The following is a 15,077-nucleotide window of genomic DNA, read 5'->3' on the forward strand; positions in this document are numbered from 1 at the left end:
TAAATTGTGGTTAGCTGCACATCTATTTGTAAGAAGTAAATATTTTTAAATAGAATTCTATCATATAAACGGGGTGATTTAGCTAGCTTTCATCCGAGCTGGCTTAAATAGCTAGCTGGATTTAGCTAGCTTTTATCATTCACCATCAGATGCTATAAAGTCACGTACACAATAAATTCAACGATTACATTTATCTTAATATAAGGAAATGGTATACCATGGAAAGTCGATCATTTAACAGCTATTTAATTGCGCATTTAACCCAACATAGAACTCGAGTCAAACTCTGTATGTGGATACTATTAGCGCCCTCTAGCAAGGCAACGACATATTTTAATAACAAAATGCTATTTAAATAAGAATTGGACACATGCTAATGAGCAATTGCCACATCCTGATTTCTATTATCCTTGGCGTAACCAAGCGTAATCCATCCCTTATATCTGTCGTTTTATCTTTTCTGTTTCAGGAGCTCTATTGTTCAGAAACGAAAACGCAAGGGATTAAGTAGGATGGTGTGTAAGTTGACTTCATTGTTACGTTTGGGACATCATGCTTCTCATTTGAAGAGGTAATAATAGGTGCTGTCAATCACACTGTCTGTCAATAAAGGTTGGATAAGTTAATTATATGCAACACTGGCGTCACAAGTGGGCAATCTTACTCATGTCAGTCATTTAACTAGGCAGGATAGGCCTACATCAGGTCCGAACGCAAATTTGGTGTCATTATGGTCTATATTACTGTGACATTTAAGAAAAGGACCCCTGCCTCTTCTCCTCCCGCTTTCTTCTCTTTCTAGTTCTGTATCTCCCCCTCCCCAACTCTCACCTGTGCCATCTTTTGAATTATGTGGATATCTGAATTATATTGGATGTTGTATTTCCTTTACCCTTCTCCCCCTCTCACTGTTTTAGCAGTAGGCATATGATCAACGTGGAAAAATTAAAATAAACGGAATAAACTCGTAAGGAAGGTTTTATTTCGAACTCTAATGGTGACCCGCAGGTCAAATTGCTAGAATTGTACATTAAACACAATAAACAAACACAATGCAATTTGCAGGCAGCAGCTTAATCAGCGCCAATATTGCAACATTGAAACAAACAACTAACTATACAAACATCCAATCCAACCCAACCACGCCCCCAGTAGGCAATGAGGATAAAGTGCCTTGCCCAAGGACACAACACGTTGGCACGAGCGGGGCTCAAACTCACAACCTATGTATTATGAGTCGGGCGCCTTATCCACTCGGCCACACGTGCTCGCCCCTCTCTTCTCTCGATCTCCTCTCCTCTCCACTCCTCTCTTCTCTTCTCCTCTTTTCTCCTCTCCTTTCCTCTCCTCTCCTCTCCTTCACCAGATCATGTCCTCGTCTCATCATCCCCACTCTCTCAAATAATATACATTTAAAATAGATTTGAGTCTGGCAATTTTGCCTGAAGCAATTATCAGATTACCAATTCCAATGAAAGATCCTATCAGTTTATCTTTATAATCATGTTAACTTTATATTAATCATGTTAATGTATATTTCTACGCTGGGCTATTTTCATGAGCTACTCCCGCCTAGGCTGGAGTACCTATACACCCAACGCAAGTCAATTGACGCCGAACAATTTATCGCGAATTTACGACCGTAAAATTTAGACACTTCTTTTGTCTAGACTAGCATCAACCCTCTCATCAACTTTTCTGTAGTCAACAAAAGACTAGAATAAAAGGATTGTTCACACGTACCATGCTAACACTTTAAAATAACATGAGATCCGAAACCGAAACCGGAAACCGAAACCGAAACAGTAAAGATAAAACGACGGTAATGTTACGGCGCCTGATCAATCGCAGGATAAGGGCTCTCACGTGATATATTTTAACAAATCAGAAAGTGTGATTCGGAATAATGGGCAGTCGTGGTAAAAGAATACCGTACATACATATATATACCGTGTATACCGTGTATACATAGTACATGTTACAATAGATTTAACTGCAGAGACTTACCTCTGGCTTAACGTTATTGATCTGTTTATCCCCTGCAGCGTGAAATATGAGATGAGACCAAGACTGAAATATTAAAAGGGATGCATTGAAATATTATGAGTACAATAGGAAACTAATAATGATTATTCGTTTGCTTGCTTGCTTTCTGCACCAAACCGGTGTTGTTACTACCCGATTGGGTGGATTAAATCCGCTTAAAATCAATGTTGAATTGTATTGTGTTGTAAACTTTCATCATTCTTTTGTCTACGTGTAATGCGGCCCATACACGATCAATGTTATTGATCAATATTGCGGACCCTAGATACAAGAGTGGATACAAATCTACTATTGTGCGTGTACAATGGTAGATTTTGTATCCACTCTTGTATCAAGGGTCTTTGATATTGATCAATAAATAGAACGTGTATGGGGCGCATAGCACGGGTGATTGAATGTAGTTTAATATCCCCGCCAAGGGCACATCATTTCCCATTTTAGGTGAGACAGACCTAAGGGGGACCCAGCTATGGCTGCTATTGAGGTGTAGGAATGCGGGAAATTGGATTCTTCTATAGACGAATCCAATTTCACGCATTCCTAGCCGCACCTCAACGGCAGATATAGCTGCGATCCATCGTACCTGAAATGTGATATGATGCAGCCTTAGCTTGTCAATGCTTGTCGGGGATAAAAAAAAACCTGTATTCCAATTCGCCGTAGAAGTGATGATGTAACAGGATTAACGGCCATAGCAATTTTTAAATATATCGCACTGCACTAGTACGTTTACATGGTACCTCTGCATTGAACCATAGATGTCAAAGAACAGGGATAAAGACCTGGATCATTACATATATTTACGTCCCAAAATTTAAAACAAACATGAAACATCAAAAATAAATATTCGCACTCGGCGGCCCAGTCACTAACTACCGCTGTGATTTGGGGTAACTCGTCACTTCCCCTTTCCAGTTACCTGTACTTTAAGTTTGCCCATACCCCAGCCCTTAAACAAGTTAACGTCACGGCTGTGTCTTTTTTCTTACAGGTTCTTTTTCTTCTTCTTCTTCTTCTTCTTCTTCTTCTTCTTCTTCTTCTTCTTCTTCTTCTTACACAGCCGTGACGTTACACAGCCGTGGGGTCAAAGGTCATTAAGGGGTCACTTCCGGTATAAAACGAAATACCTTCAAAAAATTTTATTAGCTAAACGAAACATAGGACAGTAACGGAATGATCACTCATGAATTGCGGTTATCCAGTGTATATGTGGTATTTTTTATTTTGGGTCAAAGGTCATTAAGGGGTCACTTCCGGTATAAAACGAAATACCTTTAAAATGCATCTTCTCCCACAAATTACGTATAACAGTGCCGCGACCTGCACACATGCATTGTCATTACCCAGTGTCTACGGGGTGTACACAGATTTGAGGGTCAAAGGTCATTAAGGGGTTACTTCCGGTATAAAACGAAATACCTTCAAAAAAATTTATTAGCTAAACAAAACATAGGACAGTAACGGTATGTTCACACATGAATTGTGGTTACCTAGTGTATATGTGGTATTTTTTATTTGGGGTCAAAGGTCATGAAGGGGTCACTTCCGGTATAAAACGAAATTCCTTCTAAATGCCTCTTCTGGCATAAATAACATAGCAGAGTGATGCCACGTGCACACGTGCATTGAGATTAGCCAATGTCTATGGAGTGTTCTGAGGTCAAAGGTCATTAAGGGGTCACACCACGGCTGTGTTCGTGGTCTTAGACCACAGCTAAGTCTAGTTTTGGTTTTGGTTTATGTTTTAATAACATTAAAAAATAATGTCAAGTTATATAAAGGTCATGAAAACGTTTTAAAACGTTTTGTATGAAAACACGCTGCAAAAAATATTTTCAAAATATTTTTGTAAACTTGTTTTTTGTCAACGCTTAAATAACACTATATTAAACTATTTGCAGTAGGTTATCAAAAAAAAATCGTTTTATACCCTTTATATACCCTTATAAATTATAACCCGACATTTAACTGTTGTCTTAACAACCTTTTATAACATTTTGCGAATGATTTCGAAAACGTTTTGTGTTTGCTGGGACTGACATTTGGCCATGATTTGAGTGAACAGAATCAAAAATTTATTCCACAGTTAATACCGTAGACCAACTCACGTTGAAATTGAAACTCTTCGTAATTTGTGACTTCACAGTTTTTCTACAAGCAACCCAAACATATGACAAATTCGTTGGTTTGCGAGCTAGAAAGTGAGGCAAGGTCTATAGAGGCCTTGCATGTGACGTATCATCCCGTAAATATGGCGGACTACTCAAATGCATTCAACAAAAGCATGATTGCAATCTACCGTGACAGTTCGTCTCACACACATAACCCTGCACTACGATGAAATAGGTTGATGACAACATTTGATTGAATCATGATTGAATGGACTGCACTCCGCCATAACTACGGTGAAGGGCACCGGCTCAAATCCTTTGTTTGGAGTCAATCCATAATTTCATGCAGGGCCTCTATAGCATTAAAAAAAAAAGGTTTATTCGGGTGACAAATATGTAAATATTGCAATTCATACCCGTACTTCTTTTTCTTGAACTTCTTGAAGAGCAACATGATCTCCGGTAATATATTCTTCGACTATCCAGAGTTGGAATATTATCACGATGGTACATACAAAGCCGAACAGGGCACATAATCGCCATGGTCGTCTCTGAGCGGCTGTTGGAATATTCAACGTCCCAAAAGTAGATCTGTAATGTATTTTAATACAAAATTAAAATTTTGTTGAGCAATAGTTCGATTAATCTAATTAATTTATTCGTCATAAAAAAGACGCGTGTTTACGCCCAAACGACCCAGGTTAATCGTAGAGCAATCATTTGCACTCATTTTAGTGATATTTTTTTTTTATCCCAGCACCTAGCCAAATATTTCTTTTGCAATATGAACAGTACCGAAATTGGTGCAAACAGTATAAGGCTATAGCGTAGTCAAGATTTTAGTGTGATGGGCAAAGCCAAATGTTCGTCCCGCCAAAAATTTACACCAAAAAGAGGCAGTCGCTTTAAGACAGATCTTGCGATCTTTTTGAATATATATTTTTCACACCATATTTGTAAGATTTACACGTGTTACACAACTTATACTTAATTATATATATTCAGTTAAATTAGTCCTTGCAGAAAAATAGAGCACATTTGAATTATTGTTTTAATTATGATAATAAACTTCCCATAGAAATCCACATTAAACTGCATGGCTAGTAATTGGTCTTACGAGTTTTACCTCATTATTTCAGCTGCAAATGAACAGAAAACATTTTTGACATAATCTTTATGACTAATAGTAATTTATAATTTTTTTGGTAAAGAATAACAAAATTTAAACTTTTTTTACTTGACCGAAATCGTTTAATATGGCTTTAACCGGCTATCTGTTCATGAGTGAGGTCAATCTACACGTACTATTGATCTAAAAATGCAAGATTTAAGGTTAAGGTTGTGCAGAATTGCCATGATTGCAGACTCGGGTCATTGTAAGCCGTGTTTTAAACAAAGGGTGGCTTCTGGTGAATGGTCCAGAAACGTACCTTGCATCACGCATGACCGGGCTGCCTTTTCTTTGTTGCTTGCTCCATTTCATTTCATTGTTTTCTCAATTTCATTTCATTGTTTTTATCAATTTTGTTTCATTGTTGACTGAATTTCATATTTTATTTGAATTTTCAATTCCGTTTTAACATGTATAACACACACATACCAATAGTTTTCGACTTTTGTGTAAAGTTATGGATGCTGTTAATAATGATGTCTTCATGAATAACTCACACCTAAATTAATTTCTGAGTACTTCCTAAGGGTCCAAGGTCTGGCACCACACCATACACATACACCCAATTTAGGGCATAATATCGAAACGGTGGCCAAATGCCAAAAGTCGCTTGGGCTGTGCAAATATGTGTACCCCGCGGGTGGTAAATTCTCTAAATGATCTCCCAAAAATCGTTCTCCCAAAAATATTTTTTGACAAAATCTGAGTAATTTTGAAATGTCAACCCTGTTGTATGAAATTTGGCCCCTGCTGACCCCTTTGGACACTTTGAATTTTTTAACATAGCTTTAATATCTTTTTCTACGCATGTTTTCTGATCTAGAAACTTTGATTAGAAGTATTTTTCCGAGGGTGCACGCTATGCTCTTCTTCCAACTAAACTAACGTGTAATTGGTCATAGTCGTATCACTCACTGTAATTGAGTTATTATGGGTAATTTGGATAATTACTGCACCTTTTTTGCATATTTTAGACATTATGATATTTTAGATAATTTAGATATTATCAAGGCTATAATGGATACTTTATATTAACAGATACTTTGATATTTAGCATTATTTGGATAGTTGGGTATTTTAGATAATTTGGATATTATCAAATATTATTTTATTGCCGTAATCGTAATACATAATCCCAATGTAGTTTGTTTCTAAACTATTACACCTACTTTTAATTCATTTGATGTGCGGGGGTCAAACTCAATCCTGTATCCTTCTTCACGTTGAAGTAACCTACTTTTTATTAAGTTCACCGTGCGGGTTCAAACATTTATTCCTTTAATAGCGTGTCATAATGTAAAGATATGCAAACGGTAAAAAATTTGTGATAAATAGAATGTCTGATTGTTTCCATTTTAAAGTTACACTCTGTAAATATTATAAAATTGCTTATTATTTTATATTTTGATTGGCTTTCACTGGAATAGGGCTGCAATATATATATTGTGACGGGATTCGAAATATTAAATATTATAAAGTAGTATCCTTTAATTTTGCTATCCAAATCACGTAGTGCGCCTTTTTAAAGGCGAATTTTCGAATTGCATTACGTCATTATCAATCAATCAATTAACTGGTAATAAGCCTCGCTGATTGGCTGCTTACCATGCGGTCTCGCCGGAGTGGAAATTTCCCCACTCCGGTGATGATCGTTCTAGGTAATTATATTTCTCTTGTCTTCCGTTATTCTTTTTATTATTTTTACTATTATAAATGGATCTGGGAATTAAGTCATTCCAAATTCACTTAGATTATTATGTATAGAACACGTAGAGGTAATTTGGGAGTCGTGAAATTAATTTTAGGATGTATTTTAAGCGTTTTTCTCTGAGCAATTCGAGTGATGCTTCGTTGTTTTATTTTCCGTGTGCGTGTATACGGAAAGCATAGCATCTCTGCTCAGTTCTTGTCGTTTTGGCCACAAATTCACCCCCAAAATCATGCTTTATGGTGTTCGTATTTCAAAATCATATGTTCTAAACAATATGGTATTCTTTGCTGCTCATGTTGGTATATAACAGAACTTTCTAGGTAAGCGGAAAGAGAGAAATTGCTGATTTAGTTCGTCTATCTTAGATTATTTTATAATTAAATTTATTTGGGTTCCATTATTGCTAGATGGCTGACGTGCAAGATTGTGCATATCAATGAGGTCAAAGGTACATACGTACCGCACAGCGCATTACTAGGTAGCACATATACATGTACATGCGCTAATTGCGTTACTCGGGTTTTCCCCGAATATTATTTTGGATCTTAGATTTGATTAATTATTAGAGATGGCGAGTTGCGTATAATATTAATAGGGTTTATTATATTTTCGCGTTGTATAATTTCCGTTTGGAAAATAATACTCTCACTCTCTTTCTCATTGTCCACAATGTATTAGGTGTTTATTTATATTGTCTGACTTTTGACATTATTCATGATTATTATTGATATGCAAACATTGTAGCCTCAGCTAAAAGCAATTGTTTTACATTTTGTCAAATCATGGAGGCTTTAACATTTGGATCAGATTATTTATGTGGAACTCACGCAAGTCACACCCAGATACTATTTTAAATTAATTAGGTCTTTATTACAAAACATGTCGTGTGCAGGGCCTATGATCTCACATAAAGTGTGTGAAGTGTATTTAAATATTCATGTATTTTTATTTTTATAATATGTGAATATTAAGTGCTCACGGAAAGTTATTGGTAAGATGATATGGTATATTTTTATCATTATTATATGTGATTTCAACAGACATGATTGTGTTATATTATGGTTCCGTGCACGTGTATGTTTACTTTTCAGTGCTTCAGACAGGCCTGTGTGAGAGTGCGGATCTACGGAGTAGTGCACTGGGTGAGGAAATAACACCCTGTAGGAAATAACGCCGAGGCTGCGGAGGCGCCCTGGGTTATTTCTGAGCGGTAGTGCATCAACTAAGGGTGAGGACACCCCGTAGGAAATAACGCCGAGGCTGCGGAGGCACCGGGGTTATTTCTGAGTGGTATGTCAACTGAGTCAGCTGAGGAACCTGAAAGGAAAGAGAGAGGCAATGGATCAAAAGGTACTAGCACGGATCCATAAGGGAGGAGAAGGTCCAAGGGGCCCATGCAGTAGCGTGGCGCAGCCCAGGACATATCATCGGGGAGTAATATTTGGCGAGTTAAGGGTAGTAGAGAGGAGGTCTGGGGGCCTATTACTGCGGAGAGTAGTATTTGGCGAGTTAAGGGTAGGAGAGAGGAGGAATACGTCGGGTAGGACTGGTGTCCTGGTTCTACGTGGACTGGTGTCCTGGTTCTACGTGGACTGGTGTCCTGGTTCTACGTGGACTGGTGTCCTGGTGCGACGTGGACTGGTGTCCTGGTTCAACGTGGGCTGGTGCCCTGGTACTGCGGGTATTTGGAGGAGAGTTGGGCCAGTCCGAGTTGGGTGGTGGAGGAGTTTGACTGGTCCGAGTTTGGGTGATGGAGGAGTTAGTCGGTCCGAGTTTTGAGTGATGGAGGGCCTGAGCTTTGAGTGATGGAAGTAGTTGACCAATCCAAATTCTGAGTGATGGAGGTAGTGACAAGGCCTAATGGTATAGTAGGGCCTAATGGTTTGTATAGTGCTATTGTTTATAACACATAGTCTGTTGAAATCTATATTGTTTATCATGTCGTAATTTTAAGAGTGATGATGCATAGAGATATATACGTCATGTATCGTAAAGATACATACGTATGTCATCTTTTATGTATTGTTGAAAATCTGGTCTGCACCTAGAGAGGGGCCTCTATGTGCAAATTTTCAATTGCGTTCAAAAACTTATGTATTTTTCAAAATATTAATATGTGCCAATGCATATTATATGTCATTTGCATGTATTATACCTATTGGCATGCGCCGCGTGGGGCCATGCTGCCCAATTTTCGTATGCCAATAGGTAGTTGTGTTTATATCATATTTGTCAAACTTTGTGATGTTACTTTGCCACTACATGCTTGCATGTCGTACGCAAGTGTCGTCAATATTAGCATGGCGCTTCGCGGGGCTACTATGCCCAAATTTTCATTTTGTACTAAATAACTTAGATTTTTTTGTAGGCCTAACATGTTATATAATTATATTAACACATTTTTCTTATTGACTCCGGTGATGATCGTTCTAGATTCTGGTGTGGTGTATTCTAGCATGTAATTTGGCCCGGGTTTACCAATCAGACTGTTGCCGTTGTGTAGCGTGTTATTGGTGGTACGGCAACTTGTGTTTACTGTTACCTGCTGCCCGGTTATTGTGACGCGTGAGACAGCCTGCTGGCCAGATTAAAAGCTGATGTTGATCAATATGTGCGATGGTATTACTTTGTGGAGATAAAGTGTATTTTGGAAGCCGTAGTATGTTATACAGATAAGACAAGTGCCACGAATAAATCAGTATACATTGTGGAAGTAAAACGAGGTGTCACTGCAGTTTTCTTTGAGGTCCATCACAGTCTCCCCCAGAGCTTAGCCGGATTCCAGCTCCGGCAAACCCACCTATAAAACCACTTGCTAAGTACCTAGCCGCTCGGTCCCGTCACAATATCTATAAACTGCTTGCCTATGGCATCTACGGATAAGCAATGCATAGCGTACAAAACAACATCGGTTCAAGAAAAAGGTTTTTCTCATTTTTTATATAATTTGGTCTTTTCCGATTTTAGGCATCACTTTGTGCAGATGTGCATTTGTGAATGTTAAAAAGTTCACTATCAATATCTAAACAAAAGAAGGCCAATATAAAAAAAAATCTTTTCTGGAAAAGATTAAGAAAAAAACAAACACAACAAAATAAATTGGAAAGAGTTTTTGTTATGAATATAAACGTTTGTTGAAACTTTTTTAAAGACACTGTAAAAATGCTGTGAAAACATTTGATAACCAATTGTAGAGTTTGTCTTGTCCACAGAATTAATTATGTAGTCTCAAGTTGAATGTAACGCCATGTTGGCAGATTCGAATTGATTCGAGTCTACCACTGCGAAATCCAACATGTCTCAAGTTGAGAGCCTTGTCCAGTCAGACAAGACGGTAAATGTTGCATTTAAGACAGAAACATCCCCATATGCTAATTAGGGTTAGAGCTTAGGGTTAGGGTTAGGGTCAGGGTTAGGGTCGGGGTCAGAGTTATACGGTTAGGGTTAGGGGTTAGGTTAGGTGTCGTTTAACTTAAATGAGACATTTACCGATATGACACAATACAAAGTCAACATTTTAACGTTTCCAGCAAACCATTGCGAGCCCTTTAAAATGTTACGAAGAAAGCTGAAAAGATTGTTTGTGTTTGTTGGGAATCGAGATCAATAACAATTTTAAGCCGAAGATATCATCTATATACCACACTCTATTTAAATTTAAGGGTACACGATGTATTGTTGGTCGAAGCAGCAGCGATTTTTATTATCTAAATCAATATATTATTGCAAAAACTTCATTCTACAAATCATATACTGTGAAAACTTGCTTGATTTATTGTTGTTTATGAGTTTTACAAAAGTGTTGTTGAACCTTCTTCACAAAATAACTCAAGAACCACAAGACCTACAAAAGTATATCTGAATTCTTCTACACACTCGCTATGAAATGATCAATGCAATTTTTGCCAAAGCTCACTGCCATTCGTAAGATGCTCTGAACTACCAAATCGCAACATTTTTAATTAGTTGCTAGCCTTCAGGTGGTACTACACCCCCTGATAAATTTTGTAATAATTACCAGGGCGTAGCCAGCTTTCTTGGTCAGGGGGGGGGGGGCAAAATAAAATTTTGGGGGCACAGACGAAAAAAAATACAGTTGCATCATACAATACATAGAGACTGTATGTCTTCGAGCTTCCCGAAAAGGGCCTTATTGAGATGATGTGCGCGCGTAGCGCGAAAAACATGGTATTTTACACTATTTTCGCCCATTATCCGGCTAAAAGGGGCTTTATTGTTACAATGTGCGCGAGTAGCGCGGAACAATTTTGTATTTTACACTATTTTGGCCCTGAATTTTGCTAGAAAAGGGGCTCCTTGCCCTTTTTCTTTTCCTTTGCCCTCCTGATTTTCTCTTTCATTTTTTTGTCAGAGGGGGCACTCTGGGGGGCACTCTGCCCCCCTGCACCCCCGCTGGCTACGCTACTGATAATTACACACTGGTAACAAAAGTTATGTATATTATAGGGGCAAGGAATCCAATTACTTCACTGAAATTTCATTGATTAAGTAGTTCATTATGTATGTTAAGAAATGGGGTACATTCTCGAGGTACCTCTTTTCTTATCATAAATAACGAACCGCTTGTCTTGAGTCACTGCCATTCCAGTGAAGTAACTGGATTCCTTGTTCCTATAATAACTAATATACATAACTTTTTTTTACTAGGGTGTTATTTTTTTGAGAAAAATGCAAAAAATAGTCACAAATTTTTACACCTTAATAACGTTGATAGCCTTATTTTAAAGCGGAGTATGCAAATAAAAATGTACATGTACTTACCTCCATGGTTGGTAATATTTCATATTAACACCAGAGCATGAAAAAGTATCTGCGGGCGTAGTGATCAAGTTCAGGACTCTCAGATAACGTTCTTGTCTTTCGAGCAAGACCAAGATTATTTTGGCGGCACAATGTGGAGCAAGAACCGTCCTCTCTTGCGATATTGTTTTCCTGGTTAGTCGTCTGACCACAAGTAGACGAAATTCTGTTGCTAAACACACTACTGAAGTAGAAAGTGTTGCTAAACACACTGCTGAAGTAAAAAGTGCCCGGATGTGTGCCCGGGGATGCGTATAACACATTATGGTAAGCATGGTGGTAAGCATAGATGAACAAGGTACAACTTTAACCAGTAAACTAAACGTTATCGGAAGTGATATCTGGTTGGAACAGTAATGATTGGGCAGTAATTTTGTGATTGATTGTAGGATTGTAGAAGGTGTAGACATGAGGTGAGTTTTATGAGGTCGAGAGGAGTAAGGAGTTGTGGTATAGTCCAGGAAAGTTGGGTAGTACTAGTATTTGGAGAGGTGGGACCTATGTGTAAAGGGGTGAATAATGTTGTGTGGGTAATTAGGTTACTGGCTTGTTCGGTTGTTCTGACTAGGTTTGGTTATTATTATTATTTAAAAAAAATTGCTGTATAAAATTGGTACACCTTCTTGAACAGCAGTTGTACAAAAGTTGAACAACTTCGTTTGAAAAGAGATTAATTTTGTTAAACACGCGCTGTTCAAAACGTGAAGAACACAGTTAAATTTAATTTAAACAACATTGTTCAAACATGACAAACAGACAAATCGAATTGCATTCTGAATACGAGTATACGAGGAATGTCCTTCTGCTATCAAGTAATTTTAATTTTGTGAAATTGGCGATATAAAACACACTGTATGGCATTGTTATTTTTCATTTTTCTTCGAATTCAGAATGTAATTTGATATGTCTGATGTGCTCTCAGGCCCCACAAAAACAAATACTGTGTAAAGGTATGTAAAGTCGAATATGTTTATGTTTACAAAATTGATTTATACACGAATGTGGTATTCACAAAATATCACGCATTAGAATAATGTGTTTTCTCTTATTACGCATGGTGTCCTTGCAAACACAGAACGTTTGGTTTAAATGTCGGGTTATAAAAAAGGATATAAAAACGTTTTAATAACATTTATAAAACATTTTTGAAAACATGATGCAAAACATTCTAACAGAATGTTATTCTAAAAATATTTGCCCAACATATTTTACAATAACGTTTTAAAAACGAATTCGTGATCTTCAAATGTTATTAAAGTGTTTTGAATAAACGTTTGCTGGAGCATGCATAACCTCGCATGAAGTTCAAGACCGAGGTTCATCGGCAAATTAATTGACCTTGCTTATTTTATCAATACTTGCAATAATCATTTTAGTATTGGTAAGCAAATAAAACAGAAATTATATTGCTTTGTACGAATCACGTATTTAGGGCGTTGCTTTCACAGTTCACCGCTCTTTTTCCTAATATCACACAACCTGAGCTGCTCGGACTCGTAGGTCAATTTCACAAGAGGCTGAAAAACAAACTTCCTTTGTAAATATAATTCCAGGTAAATTTAATTGCAATCGGAGGTTTAATACACGTATTGTGTTCCCTGTAATGTCAGTGGAAACACAGTATATGCTTTGTGTGCTGGCCATATCGCTTCACATAAAAAATCCAAGCTTTCAGATATTTTCAGAATTTTCATTGCCATATTTGTATTGTAATTAAACTCAAAAACACACATGGGAGACAACTAATTTTGTGGTGGTCATGTGACTCATGTACTATACCAACAGAGAGATCATGTGGTTTTATTTATAAATAATATTATGTATCTCAATCCAAAGTAAATGCCCAACCTGACGCAGTCAGTAACATAATCCGCGCTACGTTTCCAGACACAGAATAACTTAAGTTTAGCTTCAAAATAACAAAAAATTTTGCGCGCTTTGCGTGCATTTGTACAATTAACTTATTCTGTCGCCAAAAGGTGCTGGATTCAAGAATTTTTCCCAACCCCATCCCCTCAAGGTCAAAAAGAAATCTACGCCAATGAAATCGCCCTCACTTTTAATATCGTAATGCCGATGCCATTCCCGCGTCTAAGATATTATAGGGGCGCCAATTTTGTTTCTTGCCTCGGGCGCTACCAACCCTAGTTACGCCACTGAGAAGCAGGCGGCCTATAATATGCAGGGCGCAAGACAATGCGAGAATAATATGCGAAGATTGGAAATAAACGATACAAGCCCGAGAAATTATGATTTAAATGACGTGTTTGGGGCTTGAGCAAACTGACATATGAAAATTTTGAGAGAGAAAAGACTCAGCGGGTATTGAACTCCCGGTCGCTGGATTACCGGTCCAGAGTCTAACCACTGCCATGAACTACCTGAGTTCATAATCGGTTCTCGAGCAATCTCAACTTTTAAGTTGAGATTGAAAGTCCCAATCATAACTCTCTCATTGTGTCTCAGAGCTTCTTTACATCATAATTTCTCGGGCTTGCATCGTTTATTTCAGATCTTTGCATATATTGTGTCTCGCATTTTCTTACGCCCTGCTAAGTTGAATCATGTAGACCGTCCCCTTATAGATTAATGAATGCGTCTTACTTGTTGAGAGTGAAATTGTACAAAATATTGCACGCGTACCGAGATGTTGATGCGTCTAATGCACAAGCCCCGAAGGGGGGAGTGCATTAGCACGAGCAATTATGATGTAAATGACGTGTTTGGCCGCTGAGACACAATGAGAGAGTTATGATTGGGACTTAAGTTGAGATTGCCCGAGAACCGATTGTGAACTCAGGTAGTTCTGTACAATTTAATTTTGTACAATTTCTCGAGCAACAAGTAATACGCATTTATTAACCTATTTCATACACGAGATAAAAAGCCGTAATTTTTGATAATTTTATAACAAAATTGTCACTAAAAATGTTGGAAAATACGAGCAAATATAATGCATCAACCCGCAAGGAAAATGAATCAATCCTACGCGATGCGAACGCGTTCGGAATCATTGCGCGTAGTACGCGGAGTGCGCGCCCGTGCAATTATACAACATTAATGCACTTCGCGTATTTTTCTAACGACTTTTGTGATTGACTATGTGGTTCTAAGCCCAGACAAACGAGAACCTAGACCAATGACTTTGACTCGCGTAGTGAAGCCGACACTGCTTAGCAACGAATTTGACAAGGACGCATACCCGGACGCAAACAAG

Source organism: Amphiura filiformis, chromosome 2 (genome assembly GCF_039555335.1).
Source record: "Amphiura filiformis chromosome 2, Afil_fr2py, whole genome shotgun sequence".
Classification (NCBI taxonomy): domain Eukaryota; kingdom Metazoa; phylum Echinodermata; class Ophiuroidea; order Amphilepidida; family Amphiuridae; genus Amphiura; species Amphiura filiformis.